We start from the raw sequence: 14,629 nt of genomic DNA on the forward strand, positions 1-14,629 counted from the left end.
GAGGTTTTATTATAATGTTTTATTTTCTTACAAGACACTTATATATAAAAGAAAATGAAATAAATAATTGTTGGATGAGTTATGCCAAATGGAGAGGTCCAAAAGTATTATTACATTTTAATAAAATATATTATTAAATATTGGTAAAATAATTTTATAACTTTTTAAAGTACAATTACCATTGATATGGTTTTTAAAAAACACTTTTATTTCCATGTATTTATATCACATATTGAAGTATTAGCATAGTGGGTTATTTAAAATATATCACTTGGGCTTCCCTGGTGGTGCAGTGGTTGGGAATTTGCCTGCCAATGCAGGGGACGTGGGTTCATGCCCCAGCTCGGGAGGATCCCATGTGCCGTGGAGTGGCTGGGCCCGTGAGCCATGGCTGCTGAGCCTGCGCACCTGGAGCCTGTGCTCCGCAACGAGAGAGGCCACAGCACTGAGAGGCCTGCATACTGCAAAAAAAATAAATAAAAAATAAAAAATCACTTGTGTAATGCAGTGTAAGACATTGGTTTAAAACTGAATACCAAAGATGGGTGTATAATTTTGTTTCCTTCTTTATTCCATCTTCTTCCCTACCCCTGCCATTTATATATAGAGTTTTAATTTGATATGCTAATATATTGAAACTATGAATTGAATTCTTTATCAGTGGAGATGAATGTTTTCATGTTTGCAATTAAGCTCACAATTAAGCTCACTCTTTCCTTAGGATCTCTTTCTGAACCATTAAAGATTACTGACTGGTATTCTATACTTTAATAAGAATTGGTGAAAATTGATTAAATTTTATGTTTAGTCTTAGGTTCAGGAATGAAGTTTTCCTTTTTCAGAAAAAAGTTTTTGTTAGGAATTATCTGTACTCGTGCCTTTTCCTTAAGTAGTTCCATTATTTTTTTTAGATGAAGCTTTTTTTTTTGGTCAGTTGTCTTATTTATTTCTTGGCTTATTGACATATTGGGCTAGCACCATCTTCTGAGAGTTTGTTATATTACATTTAATATTAAAGTCTAATAGATATTTTATAGTTAAGAAAATGCTTTCAGTTTTTATGAGAATTTAAAAAGAATTTCTATAATCAATTTAGTTAAAATGTTTCGATGACCATAAAAACATAGCTACCTCTTAGAATTTGACTTTGTTCTTAACTGTTGTAAACATTTGTGCACATTGTTTCCTCTTATATTTTAAAGCATTCATTCAGTCATTCCTTCATGAGTGCCTTTGATGTACTAAGCACAATGGTAGGGGAGATGGTATGATAGTGTTGTCCTAGAGTAAAGTACTTGGTGTACTGGAGGACTTAACAGCAGAGGTAAATACTTAACAGGAATCTTAAGGGATATGCAGGAATGTGCCATACGGAGAAGGACAAGAAATAACAGTTCAGGAAGAAGTAAAAGAATGAATAAAGCCTCAGGAGCTAGGAAATAGTCTGAAATGTAAGGGAAATTTACAGCATTTTGTCATGCTAGAGTATAGGGTGCAAGGCAGGAAGAGTTGAGAAGCAGAGACAATATTTTAAGGAGTTTGGATTTTCTTCTAAGAGCTATAGAAAGTCACTAAGGGATTGTAAGCTGAAGAATGATTTGAGCAGTGGTGTAGAGTAAGGGTCAGCAAACTACAGCCCATGCTGCTTTTTTTGTATGGCCCACTACCTGAGAATGGTTTTTACATTTTTAAATGGTTGGAAGAAAATCAAAAGAAGGATAATATTTTCTGACACCTGAAAATTACATGAAACTCAAATTTTAGTGTCTATAAATAGTTTTATTGGAACAGAGCCACACTCATCTGTTTACATCTTGTCTATGCCTGCTTTTTTACTACAACAGCAGAGTTGAGTAGCTGCTGTGAAGAACATAGGACCTGTAAAGCCTGAAATATTTACTGTCTGGCCCTTTACAGAGAATGTTTGTGACACCTGGTCTAAATATACCAATTAAAATATAGAGATAGTCAGAATGGATAGAAAAGCAAGACCCAACTATATGCTGTCTATAAGAAATCCACTTTAGAAACCATAAACAAGACCAAAAGACAACCCTCAGAATGGGAGAAAATATTTGCAAATGAAGCAACTGACAAAGGATTAATTTCCAAAATTTACAAGCAGCTCATGCAGCTCAATAACAAAAAAACAAACAACCCAATCCAAAAATGGGCAGAAGACCTAAATAGACATTTCTCCAAAGAAGATATACAGACTGCCAACAAACACATGAAAGGATGCTCAACATCATTAATCATTAGAGAAATGCAAATCAAAACTACAATGAGATATCATGTCACACCAGTCAGAATGGCCATCATCAAAAAATCTAGAAACAATAAATGCTGGAGAGGGTGTGGAGAAAAGGGAACACTCTTGCACTGCTGGTGGGAATGTGAATTGGTACAGCCACTATGGCGAACAGTACGGAGGTTCCTTAAAAAACTACAAATAGAACTACCATATGACCCAGCAATCCCACTACTGGGCATATACCCTGAGAAAACCATAATTCAAAAAGAGTCATGTACCAAAATGTTCAATGCAGCTCTATTTACAATAGCCCGGAGATGGAAACAACCTAAGTGCCCATCATCGGATGAATGGATAAAGAAGATGTGGCAATATACAATGGAATATTACTCAGCCATAAAAAGAAATGAAATTGAGCTATTTGTAATGAGGTGGATAGACCTAGAGTCTGTCATACAGAGTGAAGTAAGTCAGAAAGAGAAAGACAAATACTGTATGCTAACACATATATATGGAATTTAAGAAAAAATATGTCATGAAGAACCTAGGGGTAAGACAGGAATAAAGACACAGACCTACTGGAGAACGGACTTGAGGATATGGGGAGGGGGAAGGGTGAGCTGTGACAAAACGAGAGAGAGGCATGGACATATATACACTACCAAACGTAAGGTAGATAGCTAGTGGGAAGCAACCACATAGCACAGGGATATCAGCTCGGTGCTTTGTGACCACCTAGAGAGGTGGGATAGGGAGGGTGGGAGGGAGGGAGACGTAAGAGGGAAGAGATATGGGAACATATGTATATGTATAACTGATTCACTTTGTTATAAAGCAGAAACTATTGTCATAAAGCAGAAACTAACACACCATTGTAAAGCAATTATACCCCAATAAAGATGTTAAAAAAAAAAGAAATACACTTTAAATATGAAGATACAGTTAGGTTAAAAGTAAAAGGATGGAAAAAGTTGAAGTAGCTACATTAATACCAGAAACAAGGAATTTAGCAGGGATAAAGAAGGACGTTACATAATGATCAAAGGGTCAATTTACAAAAAAGGCATCACAATCTTAAATGTATATAAATCTGCCAACAGAACTTCAAAATACTTAAAGCAGAAACTGACAGAACAGAGGAGAGATAGATAAATCCACCATTGCAGTTGAGATTTCAACACTCCTCTCAATACGGATAGGACAGGTAGAAAATAATTAGTAAGGATACAGAGACATGAACAGCATCAACCAGCTGGACCTAACTGACATTTACAGTACATTTAATCTGACAAGGGCAGAATACACATTGCTTTCAGGTGCACGTGGAACAAGAGAGACCATATTCTGGCCTATAAAAACAAATTTAAAATAATTGAATATGTTCTCTGACAATAGTGGAATTAAACTAGAAATCAATAACATAAAGATATTTGTAATATCCCTATTATTTGGAAATTAAACAACCCACTTTTTTTTTTTTTTTTTTTTTGCGGTAAACGGGCCTCTCTCTGTTGTGGCCTCTCCTGTTGCGGAGCACAGGCTCCGGACACGCAGGCTCAGCGGCCATGGCTCACGGGCCCAGCCTCTCCGTGGCATGTGGGATCTTCCCGGACTGGGGCGTGAACCCATGTCCCCTGCATCGGCAGGCGGACTCTCAACCACTGCGCCACCAGGGAAGCCCTAAACAACCCACTTTTAAATAACCTACAAATCAATGAGGAAGTCACAAAAAATTAAATATTTTGAATTGAATAAAAATGAAAGCACTGCATATCAAAGTTTGTGGGATGCAGCTCAAATAGTTGTTTAGAGAGAAATGTTCAGCGTTACTAAATGCTTATATTTGAAAAGAAAAAAAAATTCCCAAACTCAGTGACCTAAGTCTTCACCTCAAGAAAATAGAAGATGAAGAGCAAATTAAACCTAATGCAAGCAGAAGAGAGGAAAAAGTAAAGCTAAAAGTAGAAATAAAAGGTAATAGAGAAATCAGTGAAATCAAAAGCTGGTTCTTTGAAAAGATCAATAAAATTGATAAACTTCTAGCCAAACTGACCATGAAAAAAGAGAGAAGATACAAATTACAATATCAGGAATAAAAGAGGGGAAGTTACCACAAATCCTGTGGGTAGTTAAAATGAGAATGGGGAATATAATGAAAAGTTTTACTTCCATAAGTTTGACAATTTAGATTAAATAAACAAATTCCTTTAAAAATACAAACTACCAGAGTTTACTCAAGAAGAAATAGATAACCTAAATATTGCTATGTTTATGAAAAAGACCCCCTAAATCCATAATTTGAAATGTTCCCACAAAGAAAACTACAGGCCCAGATGGTTTTATTGGTGAATTCTACCAGACACATATGGAAGAAATAATACCAATTGTATGTAAACCCTTTCAGAATACCAAAGAGGATGGAACACTTCTGAACTCATTTTATAACAGCAGCATTAATCTGATACTAAACCCAGGAAAGGACAATGTAAGAAAACTACAGACTAATACCCCTCATGAACATAGACACAAAAAACTCCTTAACAGAATATTAACAAATTGAATTTAGCGATATATAAAAAGGATACTATGTCATGACCGAGTGGGGTTTATCCTAGAAATGCAAGGCTGGTTCAAATATTCAAAATCAGTTAATATAATTTACTGTATAAATAGGCTAAAGAAGAAAAGCCATATGATGATCTCAATAAATGCATAAAAAGCATTGGATAAAATTTAACATCCATTCATGGTATTAAAAAAACAAACTCCGTACAAACTAGGAATGAAACATAACTTCTTCAACCTGATAAATGGCATCTATGAAAAACCTACAGTTAACATCATACTTGATAGCAAATGAGTGAATGCTTTTCTCCTGAGGTCAGGTACAAGGCAAGGATGTCCACTCTAACCACTCCTATTCAACATCATTCTTGAAGTCCTAGCTGTTGTAAAACAGGAAGAGAAAAAGATATATAAGACATACAGATTAAAAAGGAAGAGATAAAACTACCAAATTCTCAGATGATATGAATAGCTATATCAAAAATCCTCACGTTGAGAAAAGTATACAATTTTAATATAAGCTATAAATATAAGACCCAAATAAAAGAAGACAACTCCCATGTTCAAGGCTGCAAAGAGTCAATATTATAAAGAGCAGTTCATCTCAAATTGATTTATTGATTCAGCATAATTTCAAAACCCAATGCTATCTGTGTGTGGTATTTAAGCAAACTGAGTCTAATATGTATATGGATAGATAAAAGGGCCAAGGATAGTTAATATGTTCCTGAATTACAAGGTCAGGAGCATTTGCTATGCCAGGGATCAAAAGTTTTTATAAATAGCTTGTAATAAAGACAATGAGGAATTCACTCAAGGAAATAGAATAGAGATGCTAGAAACAAACCCTCACATAAAGGGAGCTCTGTTGTTATAATGGCAGTGGTATTGAAGATCTTCAAGAAAGAAGAGAATGTTTAATAAGTAGTCCTGGAATAGTTGTTTATTTTTATGGAGAAAAAGAAAATGGTGCCGATAATACTCCAATACACAGAAATCAGTTCCAAATGGATTAAAGACTGAAATGTAAATGGCACAGCTTTTTTAGAAGAAAAAAATGAAAGAATATCTTTCCTACCTTGGGATGTGGAAGGATTTTTTAAACAAGATGTAATTGCTAAATTTAAATGTTGAATATATCAACCACATAAGATAAACACATTTGTTTCTATCAAGTGACATTAAATAATTCAAAAAGGTAAACCACAAACTGGGAGAAGGTGTTTGTAACCCAAATAACTGATAAAAGATTAGTATACTTTTACAAATCTACAAGAAAGGCAACTTAGTAGAAAAAGGGACATAAAACATGAACAGCAATTTCACAGAAGAAGGACAGACTTCCCAAAGACGTATGAAAGTAAGTGCAGTCTCATCACTAATCAAGGAAGTGCAAAATAAGACCACAGGTAAGTAGCAGGATACAAAATTAATGCACAGAAATATCTTGCATTCCTATACACTAACGACAAAAAACTGAAAGAGAAATTAAGGAAACACTCCCATTTACCATTGCAACAAAAAGAATAAAATACCTAAGAATAAACCTACCTAAGGAGACAAAAGACCTGTATGCAGAAAACTATAAGACACTGATGAAAGAAAACAAAGATGACAAAAACAGATGGAGAGATACACCATGTTCTTGGATTGGAAGAATCAATATTGTGAAAGATGACTATCCTACCCAAAGCAATCTGCAGATTCAGTGCAATCCCTATCAAATTACCAATGGCATTTTTCACAGAACTAGAACAAAAAATTTTACAATTTGTATGGAAACACAAAGGACCCCAATAGCCAAAGCCATCTTGAGAAAGAAAAACGGAGCTGGAGGAGTCAGGCTCCCGGACTTCCTGCTATACTAAAAAGCTACAGTAATCAAGACAATATGGTACTGGCACAAAAACAGAAATATAGATAAATGGAACAGGCTAGAAAGCCCAGAGATAAACCCACGCACCTATGGTCATCTTATCTTTGATAAAGGAGGGGAGAATGTACAATGGAGAAAAGACAGCCTCTTCAATAAGTGGTGCTGGGAAAACTGGACAGTTACATGTAAAATAATGAAATTAGAACACTTCCTAACACCATACACAAAAATAAACTCAAAATGGATTAAAGACCTAAATTGTAAGACCAGACACTATAGAACTCTTAGAGGAAAACATGGGCAGAACACTCTGTGGCATAAATCACAGCAAGATCCTTTTTGACCCACCTCTTAGAGAAATGGAAATAAAAACAAAAATAAACAAATGGGACCTAATGAAACTTAAAAGCTTTTGCACTGCAAAGGAAACCATAACCAAGACGAAAAGACAATCCTTAGAATGGGAGAAAAGATTTGCAAAGGAAGCAACTGACAAAGGATTAATCCGCAGAATACACAAGCAGCTCATGCAGCGCAATAAAAAAAAAAAAAAAAAAAAAAAAGACACAACCCAATGCAGAAGTGGGCAGAAGAACTAATTAGACATTTCTTCAAAGAAGATATATAGTCGCCAACAGATATATGAAAGGATGCTCAACATCACTAATCATTAGAGAAATGCAAATCAAAACCACAGTGAGGTGTCACCTCACACAGGTCAGAGTGGCCATCATCGAAAAATCTACAAACAATAATTGCTGGAGAGAGTGTGGAGCAAAGGGAACCCTCTTGCACTTTTGCTGGGAATGTAAATTAATACAGCTACTATGGAGAACAGTATGGAGGTTCCTTAAGAAACTAAAAATAGAACTAGCATACGACCCAGCAATCCCACTACTGGGCATATACCCTGAGAAAACCATAATTCAAAAAGAGTCGTGTACCACAATGTTCATTGCAGCACTATTTACAATAGCCAGGACATGGAAGCAACACAAGTGTCCATAAACAGGTGAATGGGTAAGGAAGATGTGGCACATATATACAATGGAATATTAGTCATAAAAAGAAACAAAATCGAGTTATTTATAGTGATGTGGATGGACCTAGAGTCTGTCATACAGCATGAAGTAAGTCAGAAAGAGAAAAACATGGGCTTTCCTGGTGGTACAGTGGTTGAGAATCCGCCTGCCAACACAGGACACGGGTTTGAGCCCTGGCCCGGGAAGATCCCACATGCTGCAGAGCAACTAAGCCCACACACCACAGCTACTGAGCCTACGCCTGCAAGCCACAACTACTGAGCCCGCATGCTACAACTACTGAAGCCTGCACGCCTAGAGCCCATGCTCTGCAACAAGAGAAGCCACCACAATGAGAAGCCCGCACACCGCAATGAAGAGTAGCTCCCCCCCCCGCAACTAGAAAAGCCCGTGCACAGTAACGGAGACCCAATGCAGCCAAAAATAAATAAATAAAAGAAATAAATTTATTTTAAAAAAACCCAAATACTGTTTGCTAACACATATATATGGAATCTAGGGAAAAAAATGGTTCTGATGAACCTAGGGGCAGGACAGGAGTAAAGATGCAGACGTAGAGAATGGACTTGAGGACATGGGGAGGGAGAACAGGAAGCTGGGATGAAGTGAGAGAGTAGCATTGACATATATACACTACCAAATGTAAAATGCGTAGCTAGTGGGAAGCAGCCGCGTAGCACAGGGAGATCAGCTCGGTGCTTTGTGACCACCTAGAGGGGTGGGGTAGGGAGGATGGGAGGGAGGCGTAAGAGGGAGGGGATATGTGGATATATGTATACGTATAGCTGATTCACTTTTTTATACAGCAGAAACTAACACACCATTGTAAAGCAATTATATGCCAATAAAGATGTTTTTTAAAAAAATAGACCACCGGTAACTAATAAGGTATAAATCAAAAAAGCTAAGAAGTTACAGAGACATAATGTGAATCTACAGGAATTTATATTCACTGCTGGATGGATTATAAATTGATAAACTACTTTGAAAATAATTTGGCATTCTGTAAGGTTGAACATTCATAGACCCTACAGTTCAACAGTTTTATATCTTAAACATATTGCTATACATATGTATCAGGTGGCATATACTAAGAGTAGTCATGGTGCTTCATTGTTGATAATAACAATTGGAAAGAATTTGAGCGTCAGTTGGAGAAAAGTTGTATAAATTGTGGTGTGTTCATACAGAGATATTTTATATGACAGTGAAAGTGAACTATATTTTCCATTTGGGATGACATGAATGAAACAATGTCATGTGTGTCAGAGTTGAGAATGCAGACTCTGGAGCTGAGCTGCCGGGGGTTTGAGTTCTGGCTCCACCCCTTGCTAGATGTGTATCCTTACAAAAGTCATTTATCCTCTCTACGCTTTAGTTTTTTCATCTGTCAGATGATGGTTGTTGTGAGTATTAAACGGTTTAATATGTGTAAAGTGCCTATAAAGCAGTGTGGTGCTGTATAAATGTTAGCTATTCTTGTTACTCTGAATTCTATTGTTATTGGGCAGTTTTGTCTTTATTATTTACTTTTTGTTGTTATTTAAAATCATGTTTTATCATTCCGCCTCTCCCAATGGATCTAGTGTATGGTCATTGAGGGCAATTAGAAAAGAGAGGAAAATATAAAAAATAATAAATAACCATAATATAATTGCCAATTGAAGCCGTTCTTACTATAGCTTCTGTTCCTTCTACAATCCCAGGGTATACTGTTGTCTAGGGAAGACAAATACACTTCTTTTTTTCATACAAATCTATGTATGAAAGCCATAAGTGAACTGGGGCCTTATTATACTATTTACTCATCTATCGTGCAGACTTTGCAACTAAACCTATGCCATACTGAGCCAGTATGAAATTCTCTAGTAAGAATTCCTGTGGAGACTGCCCAAAACATGAAGCAAAATAAGAAATGTCAGTAAGCAATAAAAGTTATAGACAGTCACAAATACAGAAAGATTTACCTACCCCATGGTGTTATGTCCTCATTTAGATCTATTATTACATTTTATCCTGAAGTTAGAAGAGTGGTAGTTAGTCATTTTCTGCCACCAGAGGGAATTTAGGTAATTAATGGTACTAAATAAGTTGAAATAATATGAATTTTTACATACTCTCCTTTTTGCCCTTTCGACACTGGCTGCTGTTGGTGTTGTTCTGGTGACTCTACAGAGTTAACGGTACGCATCATTATCCCCTAAGAATCCTTACAGGTCTGTTTGTAGATATGTATATAACTGTGCAATAGAAATACAATGAAAAGTGATTAGGTAAATCTTATAGCAATATAGAGAATATAAACGTGTTGGAGAATTACTAGAAGCAAAAGTAATTAACAAATGAGGGTCTGTTAGAGTCAGGTGATAAATAATTAAAGAGAAAATCCACAAGATTCATGATATATATAGGTAGGTCAAAGGAGTATGATTTGATAATAAGGGGTTATTAGAGATCCTTGGGAAAGATTATGAAAACCATGAATATTTTTGTAACAGTGACCCTTCTTTATGATTATATGAAAAATTTGATTTAAAGAGAAGTTTGTTATATTATTATTTTATTAGTAATTTTTAATATAGTGAAATATACACACAGAAAAGTATGTAAAATTTATGTATAAAGAATAGCTATTTCTAGGTCAGGAAATAGAGCATTGGCAAGCATGCCAGAGGCCAACCAGGCACCTTTATCAACCCTCTCTCTACCTTTACAGTTAACTACTATCCTTTGTCCTGATCTTTTCCTTGCTGTTCTTTTTAGTTTATCATCTGTGTATGCTTTACTAAGTAATAGTAAATTTTGTCATTTTAAAATTTCCTGTGGGGACTTCCCTGGTGGCACAGTGGTTAAGAATCTGCCTGCCAATGCAGGGGACATGGGTTCGATCCCTAGTCCGGGAAGATCCCACATGCCACAGAACAACTAAGCCCGTGCACCACAACTACTGAGCCTGTGCTCTAGAGCCTGCGAACCATAACTACTGAGCCTGTGTGCCACAACTACTGAAGCCTGCATGCCCTAGAGCCCGCAAGCCACAGCTGCTGAGCCCACGCACTGCAACTACTGAGCCCACATGCTGCAACTACTGAAGCCTGTGCACCTAGAGCCCGTGCTCTGCAACAAGAGAAGCCACCACAATGAGAAGCCCATGTGCCACAACTAGAGAAACCTGCGTGCAACAACGAAGACCCAATGCAGCCAAAAATTAAATAAACAAACAAAATTTCCTATGAATGCCATCATTTATGTGTATTCCTTAATGTCTTTCTTCGTTTGCTCAAAACATTTGTGATATTCATTCTTATTGTGGTGTGAGACTCTAACTCATTAATTTTTCAGTCCTGTATAATGTTCCTGTAAAATGAAGGATATATATTATTTTAGACACTTTAATATTTTATATTTCTTTTAAGAGCCTAAAAATGTTTTTCTTTATTCAACAAGTACTTTTGAGTGGCTATTGTGTTACGTGCTTTTTCATTTATTTGTTTTTGTTTTTAGCTACCTATAACAGAAGAACCAAGTAAGTGCAGCTTAAATAATAATGAGCGTATTTTCTCAGTGTCTTTGATTTCATAAAATCTTAATTTCTATGTAAAGCATCATGAAAAGGAAAATCCTAACCTGAGGGAAACAAACGTTGGAACAAATATAGCAAATGCCCTTCTTATAGAAGACACTTAAACGCATTAACAAGATAAACACTAAAAACAGAAAATGGGAAAAGGAGGGAAGAAGCATTTCACAAAGAAATATAAAAAGTAGTGTATAGGAAAAATGTTAAACTGCATTGAGGTTTTTAGATTTATAATAGAAATTAGTTTCTTTGATGACACCTTTTTTCTTTATGTGTTTGTGGAACCCAGTGATTTTCAGGCAGTTGTATTTTTTTAAGAAGTTTGGTTTAAGAATTTACAAAGTTGAAGTCAAGTTCTGGTAATTTTTTATTTTCTTGCATTAGCAATTCTTCTAATACAGTATGATTTACTATGTCATCATAGAAAGACAGCATTAGAGAGTGTACATGACAGGGTAAAATTAAACATATGCTCACAATCAAATTAATGTATTTCATCTGTCTTCAACTAATAACAGTCTGTCATGTTATCTATCTGAGTAGGGGCATAAACAGTTTATTTTGTGTTTGGAGTAACTTCCTGGAGGTAGTTAATGTGACAAGTAGTTTGTTTGAATTGAGTATAACCAGATCAACACTCTAGATGTTTCCTTGATAACCCAAAAATTACTGTGAAAATCTGTACAAGTGCTATATTTGTATTTTGCTTCTTTAAGTTAGGCAGCAACGTATTTTACAGTAATTTCACAGAGAATATTCTGTTTTTGCCATATATGGACTAAGAAGCCTAAATAGTTTATACTTTTAATGCTTTCCATTGACAGGGTATAGACAATAATATAATAAGCTAACATCATAGAATACTTTCTTTTTTAAAAAAAATGTGAAGTAATACATTCTAGTTTGAATGAAAAAGTCATATTCATTATAGAATATGTTCTTATAGCATGTTGAAAAGTGAATATTTAGGAAAACAGGAATATTGTAAACTCTTAGGCCAATATAAAAATAATATAGAAACTATCATAATGTTTTTCAGAATTTAAAAATTTTACTTAACTTAAAATTTTCTATTTAGTTTGATCAGTAGCTCTATTATACATTTGATATATAGTTTTTAAGCTATTTATTACATTTGGTACTGTATATTGGAAGACAATTCTGTTCATTATACCAGTAATCCTATAAGTAGATGGAGTGGAGATCGTGAATATGGATGCCTGGATGCCAGTAAACAAATAGGACTTGTAAAAAAATAGGACTTAAAAAGAGATGTCATGTACTTGGCTTATTAGCATTAGTGTGTGTATTTTAGAAGTCAAAATATATACATAATTTTAAGCACATGTAAATCAAATTTAATAAATTATTAAGGGTATTTTACTTGTCATGTGTGGGCTAATCATGATGGATCATTTTTAAACATTATGTAATTTCACAACTTGTATGTACAGCTGCAAGTACTTTGTAAAGGACTTTATGTAATCAAGTGCTAAGGCAGAGTATCTTATTTTATAATGCTGATGGGCTCAGTTTTATGATTTACTGTTATTAATAAATACTTTTAAAGTACCAGTAAGCAATAACCACGTATATACTAGTTCACTTTTATAATAATGGGCATTTAAAGTTTGTATGTCTTTATTCTTTTAATTAAAACTCTAAATAAAAGACCGTTAAGTGGTCATCCCCAAAGCTGATGTTCCTTCTTCTTTGTGAGACACTAACTGGATTTGGAACCAGATGACTTGGTTCTAATTCTGGTGCTAAAGGTGACTAGCAATGGGACTTTGGTTAAGTCACTCTGAGCCTCAGGTTTTTTTGTGTGTGAAGTTAGATTAATGCTTTACCTATTTGTCAAGATTGTTATGAGGACCCAAAGTGTTATGTAAATTTCGAAACAGACTTTAAGTTGCTTCAGAAGTCTCCTAAAGTGGTTTCTTTGCATCTGTTTTACCCTTCTGGATTCTTTCTCCTCGTAGTAGCCAGAGTAGTTTTTTCAAAATGCAAAGATCACATTGTGCCCTTGCTTACAAGCCTCCAATGGGTTTGCATTGCTGTGTTTCAGTGATATCCTCATGTTATTCTGCACATCCCCACTCTTGCTCATTATGTTTCTTTGTTTTCCTCAATTGCACTCAGTCATTTTCCTCTTCTAGATTGCATCCTAGTTGTTCCAGTGACAGAAACATTTTTCTCTTCCAACTTCCTCTTAACTTGGTTGGCTTATTCTCATCTTTCAGATCTCAGATCAAAGAGGTCTTTCAGAGCTACTGTATAAAATTGTCATAATTTCTATCTTGCTTCCTGTCACTCTCTTACTCTCTATCTGCTCAATAACAATCCCCCCAACCCCCCGGCAATTTCTGATTATAATTGTTACATTGACTTGTTTATTTTTGTGTTCACTTGTTTATCAATTTATTGCTTATGCTTTTAGCACAATACTTGACACATAATAAGTGTTTACATTTAATAAATGAATTTTAAGGTGTTATTTTACTTATTTTAAAGAAGTACATGAACTATTTTTTTTTTGGAGGCTGTGATTTTTGCAACTACACAGTTAATCTGAATCATCTTTAGGTTGATTAATATGCAGTGTAATAAATGTAATGACTTTTGGCAGAAAGAATAATCAGCTGCATGTGTATAAGTATAAAACTTGCCATCTTCTGTTTTTAAAGTTATGATATAGATAGTGGCAACTATTTATGTATACAAGATGCCTGAACAGAAAAAAAAAGTCATATTCCTGAAATCTATAGGAGTGCAACATTTTTTAACATTTGTAATTTTCTTTTGAATAGTCTCTGAATTTAGAAACAAAAGTTGTCACTGTGTAGTTAATGGAAGTGCTTTCAATCCAGCAGGGGAAAGTTAAAACCTTTCCAGTATATATCACCTGTAGCATTTCCTTCTTGTGCTTATATTTTTGCTCAGGTGGACTGAAATATGTGAGGTAAGCTGGGTGAAAACTGTATCGGTGTTTAAGTTACCTACATGCATATGAACTTCTCAACATCCCATACAAGACCCTCATGCACATCCCTGCTGATTTCACCATCTCTTGCAAGCCAGGTTCTTTCAGATGCTTTTGCACACATTCCTTTGGCAAAGAATGTCTGTCCACCCTGTCTCCAAGGTTGTCTGCCTAATTTTTCCTCATTCTTCAGGAGTTAGCTGAAGCATCGTCTTCTCTGTGAGATCTTTCTTGTCCCCTATGCAGTTCTATAAATTTCCTTTCCCTATTACTCCTGTTTTACCTTGTCTTGTACAGACCACTGTTGTTCTCTTGGTCTTAGAATTTC

At 35.3% G+C, this 14,629-nt stretch overlaps 1 protein-coding gene across 4 annotated transcripts in view; it reads left to right on the forward strand.

Moving 5' to 3' along the window:
* Window positions 1-14,629, forward strand: part of RAB28 (RAB28, member RAS oncogene family) — a 94,555-nt gene that overhangs the window by 53,770 nt on the left and 26,156 nt on the right. The gene's annotated exons all lie outside the window — the stretch shown is intronic.

The sequence above is a fragment of the Delphinus delphis genome, chromosome 5 (genome assembly GCF_949987515.2).
Source record: "Delphinus delphis chromosome 5, mDelDel1.2, whole genome shotgun sequence".
In the NCBI taxonomy this organism is placed as follows: Eukaryota; Metazoa; Chordata; class Mammalia; order Artiodactyla; family Delphinidae; genus Delphinus; species Delphinus delphis.